This window comes from Oryx dammah, unplaced genomic scaffold (assembly GCF_014754425.2).
Source record: "Oryx dammah isolate SB20612 unplaced genomic scaffold, SCBI_Odam_1.1 HiC_scaffold_21, whole genome shotgun sequence".
NCBI lineage: Eukaryota > Metazoa > Chordata > Mammalia > Artiodactyla > Bovidae > Oryx > Oryx dammah.
Genome location: NW_024070205.1, coordinates 22,941,947 through 22,967,793, shown reverse-complemented (window position 1 = coordinate 22,967,793; position 25,847 = coordinate 22,941,947). Strand labels below are relative to the sequence as shown.

General features: G+C 43.1%; 1 protein-coding gene across 1 annotated transcript in view; it reads left to right on the top strand.

Moving 5' to 3' along the window:
* The window catches only part of PAPPA2 (pappalysin 2), a 303,795-nt gene that overhangs the window by 274,567 nt on the left and 3,381 nt on the right, over positions 1 to 25,847 (top strand). The window lies entirely within an intron of this gene.

The window sequence follows — 25,847 nt, the reverse complement described above, 5'->3', positions numbered from 1 at the left end:
ACTGAGGGCTTTCCTTTTAAGCTATGAAATTGATTCTAAAATCTCAGCCAATGGGGAAGAAGAAGATCTATATCTGACTCCCTGGTGCCTGGATGGATAGTGGATGCCATTCACCTCTGTAACGAAAAAGATGCAGGCTTGTAGGAGAAGAAAATGAGCTTCGCTTTAGATGGAGTGAGTTTAGTAGAGTTGGAAATAAAAAGTCTAGAGTTCAGTCACACAGTCTCAGTTGCTGACCTGTTGAGAAATGAGGGAAATATGGATGATAATTAAAGGTAGGTGAGGGGGTCAGATCATGCCAGAAATGTGAATGGGAAGAGGTAGAGAAAAAAGGCATGGGAGGACAGAAGTAATACAGGGAAGAACAGAGGAAGTAAAGCTAGTCAAGGAAATAGAGAATGATTAGAAAAGTAGAAAGAAATACAGGAGAGAATGGTTGTATTAACAGGAAAACCATGGAAGAAGATAGAGATGGTAAATGGTGTGCAATGCTAAAGAGTGGACAAATGAATTGAGTATTTACAAGAGACAATTAGGCTTATGACTTCAACACTTGCTGTAATCCCAGACACAGTGGTAACAGTGGAACAGGAGAGAGGGAAGTACGTTGAGAAATAGATAAGAACATGGATGCAGCAAATAAAAATATTGTTTCCAAAAGTTGGCCAGTACAAGGAGTGAGATGAACAGTAACTTAAGTGGAAAACAGTGTTTTTGGAAAGACTTTTGATATGAATGAAACTTTAATATATTTATTATCTGTGGATAATTAACTGATTAAAAGTCTGGACACCCAAGGTAAAGAGGAGATAGAAGGGATTACAAACACTGTTGGCTCTGAGTCAGATGGGAAGGAAAGAACAATGACTGAAAACAAAGTTTATAGTGCTGACTTAAAAAATATTCACAGCCTAAAAGTTGAGAGTTATGTTTTATTCTGTGGGGACTTTTAGAACTTCAAGCCCAAGAGACAGCTTCTCAAGTAAGCTTGAGAGAACTGCTCTGAGACTGGGGGAGGAGACCGGTTATATAGAAATTTTGAAAAAAAAAAAGGGTAGGCAATGGCACCCTATTCCAGTTGCCTGGAAAATCCCATGGGCGGAGGAGCCTGGCAGGCTGCAGTCCATGGAGTCTCGAAGAGTCAGACACGACTGAGCGACTTCACTTTCACTTTTCACTTTCATGCACTGGAGAAGGAAATGGCAACCCACTCCAGTGTTCTTGCCTGGAGAATCCCAGGGATGGGGGAGCCTGGTAGGCTGCCATCTATGGGGTCGCACAGAGTCAGACACGACTGAAGTGACTTAGCAGCAGCAGCAGCAGTCTGAACATCAAAAGACTATTGTTAATTAAAGAAAACCAGATAACCCCAGACAAGGAATTTAATGCTTTTCTATATATTGGAAGATGCAAGAGTCTGGGCTCATTGAAGTCATTCCTTTGATAGGCACCTCAGCTATCTGGGGCCAGCATCCTATGTTTTTACAACATCCTAAGTTCCTTGGGTGGAGAAGGCAATGGCAACCCACTCCAGTACTCTTGCCTGGAAAATCCCATGGGCGGAGGAGCCTGGTAGGCTGCAGTCCATGGGGTCCTGATGAGTCAGACATGACTGAGCAACTTCACTTTCACTTTTCACTTTCATGCATTGGAGAAGGAAATGGCAACCCACTCCAGTGTTCTTGCCTGGAGAATCCCAGGGATGGGGGAGCCTGGTGGGCTGCCGTCTATGGGGTGGCAAGAGTCAGACATGACTGAAGTGACTTAGCAGCAGCAGCAGCAGCAAGTTCTTTGGGACTCGACACCCTAGGGAATGGCTGTAGTCTAATGGCTGCTAGATGGCAGGTATTCTTCCCTTTCCTGAGTTCTTCACTGGCTCATATTGGTAGGCTGCAATAGACTCTGACAGCCTTGTTTATTGATATGGCAGTAAATATGTAAATGTGGTAGTATTTTTCCATTTCGTAGTGAGTAGCAAACAGAATTTAAGAATTCAAGGAGTTCATATGCAACAGTTTATCATTTCTTTGTGCAGACTTTCTCATCTTAGTTGATGGCAACTTCATCCTTCCTGTTGCTCAGGACAAAGTCCTAGGTGTCATCTTAATCCCCCTCTCTAATTCTCCACATCCAATTCATCAATTCAACCCACTAGTTCTGCCCTGAAAATCCATCCACAGTTCAGTCGATTTTCGCCATCTCATCCGCTGCCACCCTGGTTTGAGCTATCATCCTCTACTACCTGGATTCCCACAACAGCCTCCAGACTGGTCTCACTTCTACCCCTGTTTCAGCGCTTTTTATTCTCAACACCGCAGCCAAAGGGGCCTGTTAAAATGTATGCAATGTAAAGGACTTTTCTGCCAAAACCCTCCTAGGATTCCTCAGTTCATTCAGGGTAAAATCCAGAGGCCTTGCTGTGGTGTACACAGCCCTCCAAATTTCCCTTCTCTGATCATTTGATTGTAAATGACAACTGTCCTTCTTCTCTCATTCTCTGCCCATCCCTCAACCTAGAGCACTCCCTTGCTGTGCTGTGCTTAGTCACTCAGTCATGTCTGATTCTGCAACCCCATGGACTGTAGCCCTCTAGGATCCTCTGTCCATGGAGATTCACCAGGCAAGAATACTGGAATGAGTTGCCATGCCCTTCTCCAGGGGTTCTTCCCAACCCAGGGAACAAACCCAGGTCTCCCACTTTGCAGGCAGATTCTTTACCTTCTGAGCCACCAAGGAAGCCAATAAATTCTGGAGTGAATAGCCTCTTCCTTCTCCAGGGGATCTTCCTGACCCAGGAATCGAATTGGGGTCTCTTGCATTTCAGGCAGATTCTTTATCAACTGAGCTACCACGGAAGCCCCAGAGCACTCCCATGGACTCAGTCGTGTTCGACTCTTTGCAACTCCATGGACTGTAGCCTGCCTGTCTCCTTTGTCTATGGGATTTTCCAGGCAAGAATACTGGAGTGGGTTGCCATTGCCTTCTCCAGGGGATCTTCCTGACCCAGGGATCAAACCCAGGTCTCCCGTACTGCAGGCAGGCTCTATCTGAGCCATTAGGGAAGCCCAGGCAGCACTCCCTCACATTGCCCTATTTTTTTTTTTTAATAAGGCTGTTACTCTCTAATTCCCTAAATAATGTTCATTCACTAAGTCATGTCTGACTCTTTTCGACCCCATGGACTGTAGCACGCCAGGCTTCCCTGCCCTTCACTATCTCCTGGAGTTTCCTCAAACTTATGTCCATTGAGTCAGTGATACTATCTGACCATCTTGTTCTCTGTCATCCCCTTCTCCCGCCTCCAGTCTTTCCCAGCGTCAGCATCTTTTCCGATGAGTCAGCTCTATGCATCAGGTGCCCAAAGTATTGGAGCTTCAGCATCAGTCCTTCTAATGAATATTCAGGGTTGATTTCCTTTAGAGTTGATTGGTTTGATCTCCTTCCTGTCCAAGGGACTCTCAGGAGTTTTCTCAAGCAACACAGTTCGAAAGCCTCAATTCTTCAGCACTCAGCCTTCTTTATTTGTTACACTTAATGTCAATATTCCTTACTGGGATATAAGCTCTACAGGGGAGGGTTTTCTGTTTATTTTATTCACTGATAAACCTCAAGTGCTTAGTACAGGGGTACAGTGATTGGCACAGGGTAAATGTTCAATAAATATGTCTTGAGTGGATGAATGAGGTAGGAATTAAGGGCAGCCACAGATTGGGAAGAAGATTGACAGTTGGGTAAAGATCTGGAGAAGAAACTTGATTACTATGGGGAAAAGGAAAATTTTGCTAACTTGTGAAGAATAAAAAGGTTGCCAAGAGACCCTGAGTTTTATGACTCCTTTAAGACTCTTTTTTACTGGATACTCTTTTTTTGTTGAGAGAAGCCTGTAGTTAGCATGGCCCTATCTTGGGACTTGAGGGGTGAGTGATGACATTTAGATTCCCTTCAACTCTTTGAAGGCTGTTTGTGCAATGGGTAGAGAAAGCTTGGTTCCATGATTGCTTTTCTTCTCCTTAGCTATGTGATCTCAAACAAAGTCACTTCTCTCCTATGGGAAAATAACATCTCCCTTGGTTGACTTCGAATTTTTTTTTTTGGCTCTCTGATGTTTATGAAAGCATTGACTGACACTCAGATGCTACACACGTGTACAGGATTATCATCATTGTTATCATCCCTGTGTGAGAAGTCATCTGAAGCAAGACCAGGCTGAAGCATGGCAACAGGGACAGGTGACATGTGCTATATGCCGGAGGCCCTGGCTGAGGAAGCCAAATGTCTACCATGAGGTGAACGCAGAAAGTTTCAGCAGGAATCAATCTGTAGAAGCAGAACCTCTGCTTACTTCCTTTCAACTCAGTCTGATTTTTTTTTCAGGCCTGCAGCTTTGAGCTAAGTTTTTGTGTCTCTTTCCATCTACCTTTCCAGGTGTAGGCACCCCACTTGGGCACCATAACCTTATTTAAAGGGCTAAAAACAGTTCAGATCTGAGTCTTGCTGGCAGCATACCAGCTCCAGCCTATCAACTGGGGGTAAATTTCCTTAGACACTTGCCTTGAGAGGGTGCTCATTATCCATAGAGGATATAAGGCCTCCACCTTATTTTACCTCTATTTCATTGCACAGAGTAACAAGAATAAGAGAGAAAACAAGCCTTTGAATGTCAAACAACAACAACAATGAAACAAAACAACAACAGAAAAAAACCACCCCAAACCATGCACTAATTTGAAAACAGACTCATTGCCTCTTTCCTGTCTGACACCTCTAGCCCAGTGATCCTAAGTAAGCCTTTTTTCCCCAGTGGATTCTCCATAGCCTCTTTAGCCTTATACATTGTTTTCCTTCCTATTTGAGATCAGTAATGAGGACTTGGCAGGAGAAAGATTCAAATGGGTCAGGAGGCCCTTGTGGCTTTTCTCGGGCTTGTTTTCCACAGCCCATTCTAGCCTGCAACATACTTCGCAAGAATAAGTTGGCTGCCGATCGAGCTCACGGTGAGAGGCCGCCACGGAGGGTAGCATTTCAGACTAGTGAGCCTGGAGCCACGAGCAGGCTTCCTGAAGCCCAGAGCCTGGGTGTTTCCTTACACGTGCACATGCATACACACGTGTACACTCAGCAGCACACACTGGGGGTCCTTATCTAGACCAGATGTTGCTGCCCACTGTGCCAGCCATGTGTCGTGCATGGCATTTTCTTCTGTTAAGCTCCTGGCAACTGTTTTTCCTTTCTTCTTTCCTCCCTCCACCTCCCGCCCCTTATATCCATTGCATGTCCAGATTGTCTCCTGATTCATACTGGGCCAGCCTCATATTTTTGTTGTTGTTATTGCAAACATTAGATGCTTCCAAAGCTGGAAAAAAATAAAAAGGAAAGAAAAGAAAAAAGAAAGAAACCACAACAACCCCCAAAGAAAACATGTTCTAACCAGGAATGTACAATACTTCATGCATGGGAAGCATCTTCCCACCTCTCCAAGCTTAGCTACAGAATCTAGGGCTCCAAATTCCAACACTTGAAAAAACAAATTCATCTAGCTCATTTTTTGTTTTAATATGAGCTTCATACCATTTCTCAATCTAAAAGCTTGCTGCTCCCCCCGATGGCTAAGATTTGCACAAGTTGCATAGCCTCTTCTCCCAACTTACACCATGGTTACTAAACTATGATCATTCTTTCAGTTTCCTTTATTCATTTCTTCACTTAAAATAGTATTTTCTGAGTGCCAAGTATGTGTAAGATTACAAAAATGAATAAGGAATTTCCAACATAGCATAGGCAGCAGAGGCAAAAAGATCAAATTGCTACTCAGTGAGTAATAATACAAAGATATGAGCAAAGTCACATAGGGGCACAGAGAATAAAGCAAATAACTTGCCTCAATTATGTTAAGAAGATCTTACAGAGGGGTAACCATCTGAGGTGAATTTTGAGGGAAAAATAGAAACATATGGAAAGGCAAAAATGTGAAAGGAAATTGTATGATACCGTGATCCAGTTTTTTCTATGATGTGTATGTGTGTGTATAAGTCACTCGGTCACGTCTGACTCTGCGACCCCATGGACTGTAACCCACCAGGCTCCACTGTCCATGGGATTCTCCAGGCAAGAATACTGGAGTGGGTAGCCATTCCTTTCTCCAGGGGATCATCTTCCTGGCCCAGGGATAGAACCTGGGTCTCCTGTATGGCAGGCAGATTCTTTACCGTCTGAACCACCAGGGAAGCCCGTTTTGCATAACAAATCATCCTCAAATATCAATGTCCTGTATCAAGAACATTTATTTCTCACTCTTTCATCTGCTGGTTGGCTAAAGTGGTTCTACCTTAGGTTTGGGGTTGGATTACTGCACCTGACTCTCACTCAAGGACCCAGGCTTCAAAGTTTCAGGATCAGTAGATACCCAGTATATGTTCTTCACACGGTAGGTTGCCTGAGTAGGAAAAAAACAGAAAAGGCATACCAAGACATTCAAAACCTCTTGTCAAATGTAGCACTTGTTATACATATTCATGTTCCATTGGCCAAGGCAAATCACATGGCTCTGTTTAAAATTTTTAGGAAGGGAAACTATACTCTACTGATAGTGAATTCTTGGCAAAGGAAGAGAGATCAGAGGAGCTATGGGCATGTAACAATATCTTCCAGTCAGTCTCTTTGGTCACAGACATTTGTTATATTCAAATTTATTTCACCCTACCCCAAGATACTCTAAATGTCTTATCCAGTCTAGTATCAGGCTTAAAAATCTCAAATAACATGATTTACATCGGGTACAAGATAGCTTCTCTTAATCTCGAGTCTGATGTGATAAAATCACAGATTCTCTTCCTTCCTCAGACTTGATGGCAAAGTAGAGTAGAAACAAGAAAACCACAGTAACTGTTCCCTTTCAAGGAGAAAAAAGGAAGAATCACATAACACAACAATTCTGAAATCCCTCCAAGAAGAGTGGCAAAAATTATACTCTATGAATAGGGAGTGCTGCTTGTTTAATGGCTATTGATTACTCCCTAGGTAAAACTCCCAGGTTCATTTTGATTCATGGCTTTTGGTTCGGCTCTCTTGGACATCCTTCCTTTTCTATTATCCGCTTGGGTCACAAGAAGAGAGCACTAGAGAACATCCTCCTATTGGAAACTAAGTAGTTTTCTCAGTCTTCTTTCTTCTGGTATAGAATATGGGGAATCCAAAAATCCATCCAAATTCTCTAGCAGCAGGTCTCTTTTAACACAAGCTGATGTTACTTTTGGAAATTGAATTCTCACAGACTTTTTTGGCTTTGCATATATTTAATTTCAGTCAAATCCATATTAGAAGAGCTAGCCTCACAGTCTTTTCAAGATGTGCCTCTTCCTATCGATTTGATTATAGATATTCTGAGCTTATGAGGCTTCTCTTTGATAAAGTCCTTAGTCTCTTTTCTAGAAGTCGCTTTGTTCAGCTACAAGGATCTTCTAGGTACCACTGAACTCCAATTAAAAGTGTGAACAAATGGTGAAATAGACCTTGATTTGGTCTTTGCCTGAGATTAGGCTTTGACTTCACTCTTAGAAGGCATTTCTAATACAAAGTATTACTCAGTTTCATCTTTTGCTCGTTGGAAATGAGAAATAAGTTTGTTTTCCACTACAAATTCTGGAATTTTTAGTACTTTACCTGTCAATTCTGCTAGCAAAGCAGCAACCTTTTCTGAGCTCATCTCTTCTTGCAGCACCTTATCAGATGAAGGTAGCCAACACTAACTCTGGTGATATTCTTCTTTAAATCTTCCTTTCCCAAAGCCAATAGGCTATTAAGTAAATTTTCTGATGTTCGAGTTATAACAGTTAACTTTTCTCACAACTACAGGAAAACATTTAATATTTTTTTTTTCCCCACTACATGGTGAAGTAATTGATTTTTCCAGCTTCTTAAAACAGCTTCTTTGCTTCTTGATTCACCATTCTGGAACCAGTGCCACCCATTTTAGATTTTTGTTATGGCAGCACCCCACTTCTAATACTAATCTCTATAGTATTTAAATGTTGCTACAGTCATATCCTATAACAGACAACCCCCAAATGCCAGTGGCATATCACAGAAAATATTATTCATCTGCCCTGTGAAGCTGATCTTGGGGAACATGAAGGAATGTAGAATGATTGGGGGTTAAAGAGCTCAGTTAGGGCTAGATCACTCAAGTTTTTGTGTGCTGAGCTAATGAGTTTGGATTTTATCCTGGAGCCAGTGTCGAGGTTTATAAATAGAATATGAATTAATTGGGATAGGCTGTGGTCCCCAATGAACCTAGAAATCTCAAGTGACTGAATGTGACAAAGGATTTGTTTCTTACTCCCATGAAGTCTGGTGTAACTCTCTGGAGCACGCATTTATTTCTTCCATCTCACACCTCTGTCTTCTCAAAATGTGGTCTCCATGGTTTCTTCCAAAAGGGCAGACAAGAAGTATATAGAGAGGCCAATAACTCTTGAGTCCCTTGGGCGAAAAGTAGTGCATCACAATCTGCTTGCCTTCCCATTTGCCAGAACATGGTCTTGTGAACTCAGCTGAGTTCAGGGAAACACACGGATATTAGGTGAGCATTAAACATCTCAGTCACAGAGAAAAGATGATAAGATTTCTATTTAAGGAAGAAAATCATGGTGGCAAATTTGAACCACAGAAGTCAGAACCTTATCCTCTCACCTAAAGTAATGTAACAGCCACCTCACTGAACCGGGGAAGCAGAAAGAGAAGAGTGAAAAGAGGCTGCATACAAAATTATTTCTTCAGTAGAAGGGTGTGATGGATTATGAGAGAGAGATTGAAGATGAAATAACTGAATGAGAAGGAGGGGAGGTATATGATGATACTATGAGCTTGCCTCTCACACTAGTAATATCTCAGTTTGATCTGGAATAAGCTCAGCCAATAGTTGATCAACACATGGTGCTTGAACATCTACTTTGGGGGACAAAGAAAAGAGCTGGTTCCTGTCTACATGGCTAGTGGTGGTGGTTTAGTTGCTAAGTGGTCAGACTCTTGCGACCCCATGGACTGTAGCCTACCAGGCTTCTCTGTCCAGGGGATTCTCCAGGCAAGAATACTGGAGTGGGTTGTCATTTCCTTCTCCAAGGGATCTTCCTGACCCAGGAATCAAACCCGGGTTTCCTGCATTGCAGGCAGAGTCTTTAATGATTGAGCTATGTAGCTAGAAGTATGTACTATTTGTATTGGTTACTATTTTGAATGTTCAGTTAGATCAATTAGACCAGCTTCTAGCAGACAGAAATCATGTTTTAGTCTTCTGTGTTTATATCCACCCCCTACCATGTAGGATAATATTGAACATTCTGTAAATAGTCAATGTTGTTGTTGTTTAGTCATTAAGTCATATCCGACTCTTTGCAACTCCCATGGACGGTAGCCTGCCAGGCTCCTCTGTTCATGGGATTTCCCAGGCAAGAATACTTTAGTGGGTTGCCATTTCTTATCCAGAGGATCTTACTGACCAGAGATTGAACCCATGTTGCCTGCATTGGATAAATAATCAATATATATTCACATTTGTCTAAGTAATACTCATTTTATTACCTTTCTTTGGGGCTGCTCCTGGCATAGAATACTTGGTAAATTCCTTATGCATTGAAAATTGAATATTGGAGTTCAGAAGCAGAACGAGTCCTTTATTTTTTAATTAGAGAAACCAAGTAGTAAATTGAATATGCATTATCCAGATGTGAAAGATTCTGAGCAAAAGGAGATGAAATCAACTCCCCACTGTCCTCTCCCTTGTGTGCTAGTTGGGAAATTTAAGATGCTTAATTTTCACTTCTATTGCTCATTCCCTAAGTGACCTTGAGGCATGGCCCTTTGTCTCATTTTCCCCATCAGTGGAATATGGATAATCATATTAATCTGCCTCACCAGGCGATGTGAGGACTAATTAAAAATGAGATTAGATTCAATGGAAGTCTTTCTAATGTGGGAAATATTAAACTTGGTGGTGCGTGTCTGCAATGCCATTAGGTCTCTGGGAATGGTCTCTGGCCTTGGAACCACTTAAAACCCTGAGGACACTAGAGCTGAGTTGGAGTGGCTACAGGTTGCCCAACTTATTGGCTTTGCTCACCTGTCCTGGTTTCATGCCCTGCGTGCCTAGCTCATGGGTCAAACCCATTCAAAACTGCCTCATTACTGCATAGCAGAAACCAACAGTCTTTAACTTCTTTAGGTTCCCTCTGAGAGCTGCTTCCTGCCTGTTTGTCCTCTTCTTACCTCTTTTTCATGCTCCCTTTTTTCAGACAAAATCTCTAGGAATTCTTTAGGTTGACAAATCAGTAAAGGAAAAAAAAAAGCTAAAGTAATAAATTCACTAAATAAATCTTGAGTGTCTGTCTGCTCGGTCTGCTGTTTACAATATACATTGGCTAGCTGGCTTAAACAATAGACACTTATTTCTCACAGTTCTGGAGGCCAGCAAATCCCAAATCAAGGTGCTGACTGATCCAATTTCCTAGTGAGGGCTCTCCTCCTGGTGTGCAGATTGTCACTTTCTCACTGTGTCTTCAGCTGACAGAGAGAGAAAGTTCTGGTGTCTCTTCTAGTAAGGGTAATAATTCCATTATGAGAGCCCTCTGCGCTATGTGCTAAAACTCTTCAGTCATATCCAACTCTGCGACCCTATGGGCTGTAGCCCATCAGGTTCCTCTGTACATGGGATTTTCCAGGCCAGAATACTGGAGTGGGTAGCCACTCCTTTCTCCAGGGGATCCTCCTGGCCCAGGGATTGACTGGGTCTCCTACATTGCTAGCAGATTCGTTACCATCTGAGCCACCAGGGAAGCTATCCAACAGAACCTAAGAGAGACGGCTTGTATTTCAGATAGCTTTGCTTAATTTGCCTGCCTTAAGGCTGTGTTGCAGTGGTAAAGAATCCACCTTCCAATGCAGGAGACACAGGAGATGCAGGTTTGATCCCTGGGTTGGGAAGATCCCCTCCCTGGGGAAATAAATGGCAACCCACCCAGTATTCTTGCCTGGAGAATCCCTTGGACAGAGGAGCCTGGTGAGCTACAGTCCATGGGGTCGCAAAGAGTTGGACATGATGAGCAACTGATCACAGAGCGAAAGCTGTGTCATGTATGAAGAGTCATTCTGTCCCTATAGTTGGGCAAGTTTAATGGTAAGATCCCTGGTATTACTGGTCATAGTTACAAGAGAAGAATAACCAGGCTTTCTGGTAGCCAACGCTGGGAGAACTACTTTCCGCCTTCACTGATAGGGAAGCATGGATACCCAGAGTATGCAGGTTTGCTGTACTCAGGAAACAGAAAAATAACTCCTGGTTCCATGGTATAATTAATAACATTATTGGATGTTTATTGAATGCCAGGTGCATTCTATGAGAAATTATTACCATTAGTATCCTTCCTGTTTTCGTGAAGAGGAAAGTAGGGGGCTAAGGATTCAATTACATTTCCAAATCCCCACAGCTAGAGCAACGTGAGGCTGTAAATGAACCCAGGCAGCCCATTCCAGAGTCCCTGCCCTGTTCTTAAACTGGTAGGAAGATTAAGAACAAATAAACAAATAGAGAACACACAAACTAGCAATGCAGGATTTGTAGGGAACTCAGGTGAGAGATGAACATGGGGTGCTGGTTACCTGTTAGGACCTGTCCCTGGGCTTTGCAGGCTTGCCCCCAGAAGAAGAGAAGGGCTGCTTAGCAAGGATCAGAGACCAACGAAGTGAGCCTGGAGAACATGTTGTGAAACAGATGCAGCTGATCAGCGGATGAGTGACTAAGATACACAGACAAGCATCCCGTAGATAAAGGGAATGTAAACAAGACACTTGCACAGAGAATAGGTTCCATATGGGTGAAAGTGAGACTGGATGGATGGACCAATTAACGGAGAACAGAACAGCCAGGCTGTCAACCCAGGATGGCATGACAGGTTGAGGACGGGAACCACAGTAATCAGCCACACAAACTGAGCTCCTTGCAGACCCAGGAACTAAAAATTAGATCGGGGCTAAAAGAAATGACTATCGGCAAGAAAGTATTCCAGAATAAACATGCCACCTCCCTCCTGCCATTCCTCAACTCAGCTGGACCTGAATATTACTAGGGGTGATAAAATAGTCACGGCCAAGTTGTGGGGAAAGCCTAGCAGAAATTGGGCAGGAGAGACCCTCTGGGCCTTTGTTTAAATGGACAAAGAAGATGTGTAGAGCTTCACACTGTGAGGTAGTATAGAGTTTGCTGATGGATCAGGTTCTGTTTCGACTCAACCCTTAGATTTAGTGAGGAGTCTTTCTAGCTGTTTTCTCAAGGAGCTAATTTTTTGAGAAAAGCTTATCATGATTTGAGTAAAATGTCACAGACAGACCTTCATTACCATGGTCTTCTAACCAAATGTGGCCATTTGCCGAGTCCTGACAATTTTCCTTCATAAGACCCCTCCCTTCTTTTTTCCTGTTGCATATTATGAGCAGACAGTTCTGTTCTTCTCAGTTTCTATCTGCTTGCGATCACCTTCTACCTACCGTGGAACCCTCCAGTTCTCTCCTAACATTCTCTGCACTGTCCCCAGATCCACTTTTACTGTATTCTTCTACACACACACACACACACACACACACACACACACATACACACACACACACACTCCCAGATTTCATTGCTCCCTACTTTTTTCAGGGCTAAGAACTAGATTCCTCTAGATGGAGATTTTGACCTAGTTCCAAACTTAGGCCATTAATAATCCAGGCAGAAAACCACAAATATATCTTTTCTTTTTCCATTTGAAATCTTGGCATATATTTGCCCTCCTGCTGGGATTTTTCTCCCCATTTCTCTGCCCAAATCCTCCATCCTCAAAGATTAAGTCTAATCCCATTTACTCCATTAAGCCTTTCTGAAATGCCCCAGCCCCTCTCCTATTCTGAACTTCTATAGGTCTTACTGTTGCCACTAATTCCTTTAGCAATTAATCCTCCATTGGCTTGTGATTTTTCTCCCCCTGTTGTCTCAGATTCTGCCTTATTCAATGCTGATGCCTCCAAAGCTTCTTTAAGGCAGATACTTAGTCATAGCTTGTATATAGGAGACACACTAAGTATCTATCAAATAGACATTCCAGAATTCCATCAAATAGCTCCATGCCTGGCTCATCGTATGTTTTGAAGATAATAACACTTCTCAGGAACCTCTGTGACACTGACTTTCCATCCAGAAAGTGGCTACTTCACGCCCATAATTATGGTAGAGATTGAACCAGATATGCGGTTCTGAGAAGTGAAGTGAGGGGTCTCATTATTTTATGGTGAATGATGTTGGAGGCAGAGTAAGCCTCTCAAGATGTTTATAGCACAGACTTGGGTGTCAGATGGTAGTTCTGTATCTTTTCTAGAGACAGATTTCTTAACAGCTCTGATCCCTGGTTTTTCTCATTTATAATATGGGTTGTTATGAAGGTTCAATACAATCATGACTACAACCCTTATAGCACAGTTCCTGATACACAGAAAATGTCACATATAAAATAGAAATAGTATCTTGTTTCTACATGTTGATTTCTAGTTTGTAAAAATATTTTCACCTTTAGAGTCACTGTTTATGCCTGGAGCTTCCAGAGAAATTGAGTGTGTGTGTGCGTATTTGTTTGTAAAATGTAGCCTATATTTAAAATTTTTATTTGTTTTTAAATTCGAGAGTAATTGCTTTACAACATTGTGTTGGTTCCTGCCATACATCAACACGAATCAGTCATAGGTATACATATGTCCTCTCCCTCTTGAAAGCCCCTCCCACCTCCCACACCATCCCAACACTCTAAGTTGTGACAGAGCACCAGGTTTGAGCTCACTTGTCCTGTAGCAAATTCCCACTGGCTATCTGGTTTCCATATGGTAATGTATATGTTTCCTTGCTACTCTCTCAATTCCTCCCACCCTCATCTTCCCTCATAGTGTCCATAAATCTCTGTGTCCACATATTCATTGCTGCCCTGAAAATAGGTTCATCAGTACCATTTTTCTAGATTCATGTATATGTATCAGTGTATGATATTTACTTTTCTTTCTGACTTACTTCACTCTGTATAATAGGCTCTAGGTTTATCTACCTCATTATAACTGAGTCAAATGTGTTCCTTTTTATGGCTGAGTAGTATTCCATTGTGTATATGTACCGCAGCTTCTTTATCCACTTGTCCGTCAGTGGACATCTAGGCTGCTTCTGTGTCCTATTGTAACTAGTGCTACAGTGAACACTGGGGTACATGTGTCTTCAGTTATGGTTTTCTCAGGCTTGTAACACATATTTTAAGATTATATATCTGTCTTATAAACATTATATGTTAGTGATTATTATATACACATTTATCTTATATAAGAACGATATATGTCATTTATGCATGTATTTTTGTGTATATATGGGATACTCAGTCACTCAGTCATGTCCAACTCTTTGTGACCCCGTGGACTGTAGCCCACCAGGCTCCTCTGTCCATGGGATTTCCCAGGCAAGAATACTGAAGTGGGTTGTCTTTTCCTACTCCAGGGGATCTTCTCAACCCAGGGATTGAACCCTTGTCTCCTGCATTGGCAGGTGGATTCTTTACCACTGAACCATCTGGAAAGCCCTATGTATATATATCATATATATATATATATGATATATACACATAATATATATATATGAAAGAAGGAGCGAATGAGAGAGAAAACAAGCGCTATGGGTTGTGTCCCATGAAGACTTATGAAAACTCAAAGCAATGTAGGTTTAGATTAATCCCAAAGTGAAATATCCTTGTGAAGAGCTGGTTATGGTACCAGAATGGCAAAAGCCTTTGTCAACTACTTTAATTTCCTTCAACAGCTCTTCCCTCCCTCAGAGTTTCTGCTTTCTCCTTGAAGTTTCTCTCAGTGTGCTTGATTACTGAGGAAGAGATGAGAGAGAGAGAGAGAAGGGGAGAGAGAGGTAGAGGGAGGGAGGAGGGAAGGAAAGAGAGAATGAGAAGGGGGCGGGGGGTAGGGGGGGGGAGACGCTCAGCAAACAACAGAAGGGCCAAGAAAAATATTTAATCCAAACAATGAATATTGTCATTTCCTCCCACAGTCTGCATTCCCAGTCATCTTCCACGGGCAGGCTTGGGGAGCCAAGAAATGCCGAGCTGCCTGGCATGAGAGTGTGTGTGGCGGGGGCGCCTGGGGGCGAGCACGCGTGTCGGGGGCTGCGGTGGAACATTCCCGTCGTCGGCTCGGGCTGCTTCAACCTCCCATGAACTGCAGGCTGGCTGAAAAGCCAGCAGACAGGGACAGAGGGTGGCGAAGGCTGGAAGTCAGAGCAGGAACCCCACCATCAGCCCCCAGCCTTCTTCTAGGTCTCACATGTTCTGTCCCCGTCTCTGGCGGCAGGTCTTCCACCTCTGACTTCTGCCTGTTTCCTCTGGCTTTCACGTCCTTGTCCTCCAAGAGCTTGTACAGAGCCTATAGGGCTCCCTGTCTTGATCATGTGGGCTGGGGTACTGGCACCGCAGATGGCAGATGCCCAGGGAGGAAGCGGGGATGAAGGACCACCTACAGAAGTGCCTGGAAGCCAGGCCGAAGGTCCCACCTGCTGGGCACGGTGCCTGTAGCAGCCTGGTGTTGTGCTGTTAGCTTTCTTCTTCTGAGTCTTTCAGTGTGGTTTCATGAGAATCTGTTGGTGAACCTCTCCCTGGAAGGTCATGCCAAGCTCATATTTCAAGTGATGTTTTAGAGAGTCCTTGATAGTGAGAACAGATATCTGGGGAGGGTAGAGAACCAGAGAGAAGAAAATACCATATCTTGGAAGAAAGTCCAGAGGAGTAGAAAGCAAACACTATTCTGCTTTCTGAGCTTATAAAATCAATTCTCACAGGTCTCATCCACTGGATATTCAGGAAGCACCTACTGTGGTGTGTTAGGCCTTGTGCTAACGCAGGGGCCTCATTGCATGGGGACAAACTGGAAGTGTCCCTATCCCCATGAGCCTTGTAGACTTCAAACTTCTTGTGTTCAACATTTCTACCTCTGGCCTTGAACCACAGTAGGTTGCCTCCATTAGCTGGATCCAAGGCAGGAAATTCCCATGAACAAACAATTGTTAACTTATTCCTCTTTTAAAGAAGAAAGCCAAATGCCCTGTAGCAAGACTATCAGGAGAGCTTGTAGGCCACCTAAAATGTCCCTCCTACCATGAAAATAAGACAAGCAAAATTACTAGAATTAATGGGTCCACCAGCCTCGTGCTGGAGACATGGATGGGGCCTGAGGGTGTGTTGTCATCATCTCCGGCTGGGAACCTCAGCACAGCCATCAGGCCACCCGAAGGACTGCTGCTGGGTCACCTGGCAGTATCTTAAGAAGCACTACTGTGCGGTTCAGTTTGGAGATGAAACAGGTGACGCTGCCACAAAATCCTAGTTTGCCAGGGAAGGACTGGGAACCACTGGCATCAAAACAGAACAAGCTGATTGTGCAGGATCAACTGCTCTGGAGGAAAGGAAAGCATGAGAGAGAGGAGTGAGACCAAAGGCAGAGGAGAAGAAAGGTTTAGGGGCCTTGTGTTTAGGACATGGAGTTGCGGTTTGAGGCTGAGGGCAGGCAGTGGCCTTGTGAGTGACTATGGGGATTTGAGAAAGGAGTTAAGGATTTGAGAAAGGTGTCTGATGGCTCAAAGGGTAAAGAATCCGCCTGCAGTGCAGGAGACACAAGAGATACAGGTTCAGTCCCTGGGTTGGGAGGATCCCCTGGAGAAGGAAATGGCAACCCACTCCAGTATTCTTGCCTAGGAAACCCCGTGGACAGAGGAGCCTGGTGGGCTACACTCCAGAAGGAAGCAGAGTCAGACATGACTGAGCGACTAAGCACACACACACTGGGAGCGGAGTACCGGTTCTGTCACAGCCTCATTCAGTTTTGGTAAAAGGTAGAGGGAGGTAAAGGCCCAAGGCACAGAGTGTCTTACCATCTGCGAGGCCTCCCCAGGCACTTGAGGGCTAGGACACGGTCCCACCAGCAGCAGTGGTTCGATTTGGTAAACATTTCTCAACAGAGGGACAGATCACAAATTTTCAGGAGGATTTTGTCTCTCCCTGAGAGAGAGTGACAAGGACCCTGGAGACATATCCTCTTCTCCTCTCTCCTGTGAGAAGCAGAGCTCTGACTTGGAGCCCATGATTTTCTGGCACAGGGAAGTACAGCCTCTCCCTGAACACCCTGCTGCCCCCAGTTCCTCATCAGGACCTTTACATCCCCTGCCCACCCCGGGTGTGGGTGAGAAGCACCAGGGCCATGCTGAGCCAAGAGAAGGGCCACGTGGGAAAGCAGGTGGTGTATGTTTGTAAATGAAGTGGGGAGTCTGAGCTGCTGGGTCTTTTTTTTTTTTGCAGCTAAATGGAAGGAACTGCTAGGAGGTTATTTTTGGCTGAAAAATAAGTCACTGAGTCTTCTCACCTTCCTGTTTTCCTCCAGTGCCCGTCAAGGAAGAGGTGTCTGTGATGGTTTGGGGTTTTTCAGAGGCTAAGACACCCAAGTCACCACTATGGTTTTTAGGGGAGCCCTGGTTTCCAGAAGCCAGGAAGACTTTTCCCAGTCTGTTTTAATAAGTCTCAGACCCATTTCCCTTGTCATCCGACTCTCCTTCATGACTCAGATAGGTACATTTATGGTTGAGAGTGGTGGGAGCAGAGATGAGAGCATCCACAGCTTTGATCCTAAAGTGTTGGTGGCAGAATCTTGATGTCTTTTTGACCACAGTCTCTATGGAGGGAACTCAGACACCAACCCACACCCTGGTAAAAGCAATGGTACATTCCTGGCACCTTTATAAAACTAGGATTGATTGAGTACTTACTGTGGGCCAGGTATTGGGCTAAGCATTTCGTCCCCATTCACTCATTTTTTTCTTGACAGAGACTCTATAAATAGGTGTTATTCCTATTTACAAAGGAGAATACTGCAGCTTAAAATGCAGTAACTCATTCAGGCTCTAACAGTTACTGAGGAACAGAGCTGGGACCTGGGTGTAGGTTTATCTCACAGTATACCTCATGTTCTGAATCACCATACTGTACAGCCTTGAGCATCTTACTGGGTAGGAGCTTTGAAGCTCTGGGTACCTCACTGCAAATAAACATGTTATAGCTGAAAGAAGTAATTTGACCTTATTTTGTTTGCTTTCCTTTTCCTGTCTCATTGTATCCTGTTTCTTGCAGAAGGGATTCATTTTTGCACTACTTGGTTATTCCTGTTCTAAGACTGTATTTGGTTTTGGTGTCAGACAGAGGTAACCTGGTGATAATCAGGCTTCTCTTTCTGACCTTGTCAGGGTCCCCCTTTGTTTTCTCTTGAAGGTCTAGTGACCTCATATAGACCAGTAAATCACAAAAGACCACAGGAGTAGACCTGAGTACTGACCCCTCTCTGAGGGCCACCAAATGGGACTGCTCCCCTCTGCTCATCCAATAGAATGTGTATCTTTATTGCCTTCCTCTCAATTATGTCTTGCTTATCTATTGTTTGAAGAGTAGACTGTTGGCCTTCAAGATGGTACTCTTCATAGTTTCAGTTGTTACCTGGTAACCTAGGAGGTCTTTAACATCTTAGTGATTAGTGACTTTGCCACTCCTTGGATTAAATAATGGAGATTTCAGGTCAGGTAGGTGGGCACGGGAAAATCTCTTAGTTCCGGATGAGTTAAGCTACCTGTGCAGCATTGCTGTATATATGTTGTTCCACGGGCTTCCCAGGTGGTGCCAGAGGTAAAGAACCCACATACATGTATACATAGCATGCATACAAAATACTAACAGAGCCACTTAAAAGATCCCCATTTTGCAAAGATCCAAGACCTGGGTCCCTGTTCCTGATCAACTGTTAAAACTCAACCACTTGATTACAGATAGTATTTGCAAACATTCCGAGGGCAGTCACAGTTTCACTGCCTTCTTTCTGCTCTAGATTTGGGCCTCTGGCAATTTCGATTCTTCCCTTATTATCCCACCTATAGAACTAAGATGATGTTGATAAATCCGTTCAATATTTCTAGATTGTTTATAGAGGGAGAATTTTCAGACAGTGCATCCTACTATCCCTTCCCACTCAGAAATAAGTGTGTATCAATACTGTGCACCTAGTAGGAGAGGACTAATGAAAAGGATAATCGCCTCATAAAGTATGCTAAGAAAATGTGGTTAGCCACCATCTCGGTTATTTATTTGTTGGGAACCTGCAGTGCATCAGGCACTGAGCTAGTAGCTGGCACTACAGAAGTGATGAGACTCTGAGCCCTTGACAGTACATGCTGAATGTTAAGTCCTATAAGGCATATATGGATAAAATATGCCATAGTACACAGGCATGGAGAGTTCTCTGGGTCTAGGACACCAGATGAGATTTTCCAGAGGACATTGTATCTAAGAAATTCTTCCTGCACAATCCATCTTAGGATATCTGTCGATCTGAATTTTGCATTTTCCAAGAAGATTGTTGCAAACCCACAAATGTGAGATCACTGGCACCCTCCCACCCCAAAGGGTGAACACAGGAAGAGTGGAATGACTCAATTCCCTCTTTTCCTCAGATGACTGCAGTGAGCAGAAAATGCCTGGCTTTATCATCTTTCTTCTTGTTGTTCAGTTGCTAAGTCATGACCAACTCTTTGTGACCCCCTGGACTGCAGCATGCCAGGCTTCCCTGTCCTTCACTATCTCCTGGAGTTTGCTCAAACTCATGTCCATTGAGTTAGTGATGCCATCCAACCATCTCATCCTCTGTTGCCCCCTTTCCCTCCTGCACTCAATCTTTTCCAGTATCAGAGTCTTTTCCAATGAGTCAGCTCTTCACCCAGGTGGCCAAAGTATTGGAGCTTCAGCTTCCCAGCATCAGTCCTTCCAATAAATATTCAGGGTTGATTTCCTTTAGGATTGACTTGGTTTGATATCTTTGCTGTCCAAGAGACTTTCAAGAGTCTCCTCTAGCACCACAATTCAAAAACATCAATTCTTCAGTGTTCAGTCTTCTTTATGGTCCAACTCTCATATCCATACATGACTAATGGAAAAGCCATATCTTTGACTATACAGACCTTCGTCACCAAAGTGATGTCTCTGCTTTTTAATCCACTATCTAGCTTTGTCATAGCTTTCCTTCCAAGAAGCAAGCATCTTTTAATTTTGTGGCTGCAGTTACTGTCTGCAATGATTTTGAAGCCCAAGAAAATAAAATCTATCACTGTTTCCATTTTTTCCCTATCTATTTTCCATGAAGTTGTGGGCCAGATGTCATGATCTTACTTTTTTGAATATTGAGTTTTAAGCCAACTTTTTCACTCCCCTCTTTCACCCTCATCAAGAGGCTCTTTAGTTCCTCTTTCACCATTAGAGTGGTATAATCTGCATATCTGAGGTGGTTGATATTGCTTCTAGCAGTTTTGATTCCAGCTTGTGATTTATCCGGCATTTCATTTGATGTCCTCTGCACACATACAGAGTATATATGCATATATACAGCCTTGATGTACTCCTTTCCCAATTTTGAACCAGTCCATTGTTCCATGTCCAGTTCTCACTGTTGCTTTTTCACCTGTGTACAAGTTTCTCAGGAGACAGGTAAGGTGGTCTAGTATTCCCATTGAAGAGTTTTCCACAGTTTATTGTGATCCACACAAAGGCTTTAGCATAGTCAATAAAGCAGAAGTAGATATTTTTCTGGAATTCCCTTGCTTTTTCTATGATCCAATGGATGTTGGCAATTTGATCTCTGGTTCCTCTACCTTTTCTAAATCCAGCTTGTACATCTGGAAATTCTTGGTTCACATACTACTGAAACACAGCTTGAAGTTGCTGGGTGGGTAACCCACAAACTGGAGAATAATAATACCAAAGAAGTTCTCACACTGTTGTGAAGGTTCTAGGTCCCACATCAGACTTCCCAACCTGAGAATCTGGCAAAAGGACTGGGAATCCCAGGGAATCTGATTTTGAAGAACAGAGAGATTTGAGTCCAATTCTAGGGCCCAGAAATCAGTGTTTCTGGGTGGCAAGTATCTGCTGATGAGATGAAAGCTCAGCACTGCTTCTTCCTGGCAGAATCAGCTCCAGGGAAACATAGACCAATTGAGCCCCAAGGTCAGAAGGAGCTATAGTACCGGGTTGCTTATTGGCACAAGCCTTTAACCGACAACCGAGAAAAACAGAAGTGAGGCTGTGGGGGCCCAGGAGAATTGAGAGTATAGGTATGACCCTTTCCTGGTTTCTGTATTAGATCACTGAGTGTACTTCATTATTAACGTTCCTACAACTAAGCCCTTCTTATAGAGGTGCCAAAGGAATTTAAGTTACTCTGTAGTCCCCCAAAATGAAAAGGTTTATGGAATAATCAGATGGTGGTAGCATGGTTTAGTAGAAAGTACATCAAAATCAAGAAATTTGGGCTCTCTTCCCAGGATTGCCATATCTAGCCTTGCAAACAAGACATTTCACCTTATTAAAGGGCCATTTCATTATTTGTAAATTGAGAGTTTTGTACCAAATAGTCCTCAGGGATCTATCAGCCTTAGAATTTTATGTATCGGTGGTCTTTTTGAAGAAAAAGCAAGTTGTGTATGTTCATTAAGAGTCCCTGAGGGGGCTCAGAAATCTCTCAGATTTTGCCCCTGAGATTCTGAGAGGCCTTGCAGTGAAACCCAGGCAGTATGGACACATGGGCAGATCCAAGGGCTGAAAGAATAAGGCTGGAGATCACCATTCATTGGAGAATCAGAGAGCTTCCATCTGCTGCATGGACTTCATTGGGTGTGGTACCACAGCTGCCTTGGAAAAAGGCTTCTTTTGGCCTGATGCAGCCTGATCAATATGGAGAAACGGGTGTGGGTCTGACTTGTCATTCACAAAATGAGAAAGTTTTGATGAGAAATGATGTAGGAGAAAGAAAATAGTGTTAGGTGTGCAAAAATATGATTAGCATCTTCTCCTATTGTAACACATCTCTTAAGATACAAGTGCAAAAAGATACAAATACAAAGGCTTTTGTCCCAGACTTTACCTTTGGGGATATAATCATTTTTGGCTAAGATCTCAGTCTTCCCGTTAGCAGAGCAAAAAGTCTGAAGTCCACCTTTCTAAAACATCACTGAGGCCATGTGTTCCATTGCATGCTGTAGAGGAAAAGTGTTCTTAATCTGATTCAAAGAATAGGGGTATTATCAGCCAATCAATCAAAGCTTATGGCACTCTTCCTGACACTGGGTTCTGTGAGAAGCCGTCTGGGACCACCTACCTGTCTATTTTCACCCTCTCCTACCACGTGTACAGTTTTCTCAGGTCCCTCTGCATCAGCCAACGCTAAGCTCTTTTTCACAAGGGTTAGATGGAGTAGTGCCAACCCCTGAAAGCTCATGCAATCCTTCCCCTGCTCTCATCCACCCCAAATCCGAATTAGGTACTTCTCTTCTGTCTGTATCTCTATGCTAGCTCAGCAGCAGCAGCTGTGATTGCTAATGGGGATCTTCTTGAGGACTGGAGCCCTGTTTTATTTCTCTCTGTATCCCCATAGCAATGCCTGGCACAAACAGGTGTGGAATAAATGTTGAGTGATTGAATGAATGACTATATCCATAGGCAACAGATAGAGCTACCATTCCCATACCTAACTCCCCAGAGCAAATTAAACAGAAAATATCACCAGATAATATAACATAAAGAGAAAATTATCTTTACTCTTGAGAAGTCAAGTCGTAGGGACAGGACAGACTGACAGCCTTTCCTCTTTGTATTGCATCACTTACGCCTAGTCATGTATATGGCCACTTCATCTGATTGGAACACAGCCAACTGCAACAAAAGCTTTCCTGTAGGTATCATCAAACTCATATATCATAAGAGCAGCTCAGCCTGTCTCTCAGATTTACATATTTACTTTAGGTTGATTCTACAAAACTAGATCCATGAGGGTGTGTGTGTGTGTGTGTGTGTGTGTGTGTGTGTGTGTGTGGTGTTGTGTGTATGTTGAAGGAGGCTCGTTTAGTAAAGAAGTAACTATCCCAATGCAAAGAGCTTCCTTGTGAGTAAAAATGAAAAACATTCAAGTTAGTGACTTTGTATTCTCTAATTTATCAAAAGACAGAGAAACTGGAATTTTATAAAAGTTTTTTTTTTCTTCTGTGAAAATGGTTAAAATAAAAATGAAAAGTGGCTCTTAAAGAAATAAGCTTTAGGTATTTGAAAAATTCACTTGTGTGGAACACTGTGATGATACAGGAAAGTTAAGTGCATGTGTGGGTAACGAAGATTTCACTTATGGACGTGATGTGCAGAGAAACTGATCCTGTACCCTCCCTTGGGGAAGCTTCCTGTGGGGAAGAGTGGCTTCCTGTGGGGAAGAGTGACTTCCCAAATCAGACAGCTTTCAGTTATTGTGATTTATGTCTCCCAGTCTACATCCAGTCTTCAGATACTTTAAAAACTTTGGATCAATTAGGCATTTTTTCCTTCCTATTTTTTCCATTGTAATTTTGACTCAAGCTGTCAAGCTTCCCAGGCACATGTTGCCATAGGAGACTCTGTTTGTTTAGGGTGGAGTAGTTTTTTGGCAGGTTGGGGGAGGAACAATTAATTCTAATAGGTATACAGTAAATTAAATACTTGGGTCTTTCCAACCTTTTCTTTGTATTTATGCTCCTCTTTATAAATTCCTTTCTCTCCCAAGATGACCTTTATGAACGTAAAAGAAGCAATTTTTAGAAATCATGTCCAGGCTATAGCCATTGTTGTTCAGTGGGATCTGCAGAACCTAGACCTAGACCATTTCTGCTCTTTTCAACATATCTTCCCTAATGCTCTTGAGATGAGAGAGGTCATCCTTGGGGAAGAGATTGGAAAGAAAGACTCCAAAGGGTCTCTTATTAACCCATTCGGATGTCTAAGTTGTTCTTATGAAAAGGAAGATCTTTTTTAGATCTCCCTTTAATCCTCCATATTGAAGCCCATGCTTTTATAATGTGGGAAAAGTATTTTGGGTGCTCTTTGGATTTTTATAGACAATTACATGAAAGAGAAAGAAGGAACAGATTAAGTTTTGCCAGTGAGTCAGTCAGGGTTGGAGGAAAAGTAACAGATGCAGTGTTAGATGAGGAAAATATACTCCAAACACATGAAAAAGAAAAAAAAAAATCTGGGGAAATCTCAGTGGGATGCACTTGGTCCTCCCAGGAGAACTCAGGGCATCTATAGGTGTTAAGGATGTGGCTAGTTGCATTTTGACTCCTCTTATTTGGCTGTAATTATAGATTCAAGTGCTCACTGTATAGTTATTCCAAGTTCTCCAGAGCCAGAGCAATGGGCTCCAGCATTGACAAATGCTCATCTCAGAATCTTTGTCTTTTATCCCAGTGAGGCCTGTGTTGAGAACAGAATTCATTTGCACTTCCCACTCTCAACTGACATTGCTGTGCAGCTGTACGACAGCTGTTGAGTTCCACCCCATAAGTAGCAGCTTCTCAGGGGTTGGCAAACTGGTATACATCTGGAATGGTGTTCCAGTGACCTCTGGACCCCATAGAATAAATCAAAACATTGAAGTAATAACTTGGATGAACTTGTTCTGATGTAACGCAATTGCTGAAAATTATTTAATGTTTTTTTTTCTTTTTTTTTAGTTTAGTGATCTATCTCATCAAAGCCCAGTGAAATAGGGAACAGTCGTTCTATTTGACCTTTAAGGAGGGTGGGGAAAGAAAAAGTGATTTGAACGTGGGAACTGAAATGTGGCCTCAGGATTCAAGAGTCTTCTGACCGTCTGTGGCCCCAAGAGTTTGATCACAAGATGTTTCGTGAACTTCATAATTGGGCATCCACTCAGCATGGGGAGCAGCTGATGTGATTGAGTAGGTGGGCTGGGTTGGCTGGTGTGCCTTCCAGGATGCTGTGGGACACTGTTCCCTTCCAGGAGTGGTTCTAGAGAAATGACACATTGGGCTGCTAAGCTATTTTGTAACCGCTGGTTGCTGTTCTTATCATACATTCCCTTTGGGGGTGAAACACTCCATTAACTCTGGTTTGGCCTGGGCCCCTTTCCCATTTTGGTTTCTATTAACTTGTAGCAGTAGCAGGAGTAGATGGAAACCATTTGGCTTTCTCTGCTGTAACCCTGTGTCTAGCTGTTATGCATGAAGTAGCTGTACAAGTGGGATGACTTGTGTTCCAGCATGGTATACCAAACCCTAGGACCATTGCACTCTGGACAGACATCATTTGAGTCAATATAGCAACCCAGAACTGGGTCTCTAAGTACAAATACCAGAAGAAGTGGCAGTTATGGTCCTTAATCTGTGTTGTTGTTCAGTCACTCAGTTGTGTCCAACTCTTTGTGACCCCATGGACTGGAGCACACCAGGCTTCCCTGTCCATCACCATCTCCCAGATTTTGCTCAAACTCCTGTGTACTGAGTCAGTGATGCCATCCAACCATCTCATCCTTTGTCACCCCCTTCTCCTTCTGCATTCAGTCTTTCCCAGCATCAGGGTCTTTTCCAATCAGTCAGCTCTTTGCATCAGGTGGCCAAAGTTTTGGAGCTTCAGCATCAGTCCATCCAATGAATATTCAGGGATGATTTCTTTTAGGAGCGACTGGTTTTATCTCCTTGCTGTCCAAGGGACTCACAGTTTGAAAGCATCAATTCTTCAGTGCTCAGCCTTCTTTATGGTCCAACTCAGCCTTCTTTATGTTTCAACAAGCAGCAAAAAGTCAAGATACATGACTTTTAATCCCAAATTCTACTTGACCCTAGCTGTGTGACCTGGGGAGATTTTTGTCATCTCTATTTATCTCCATTT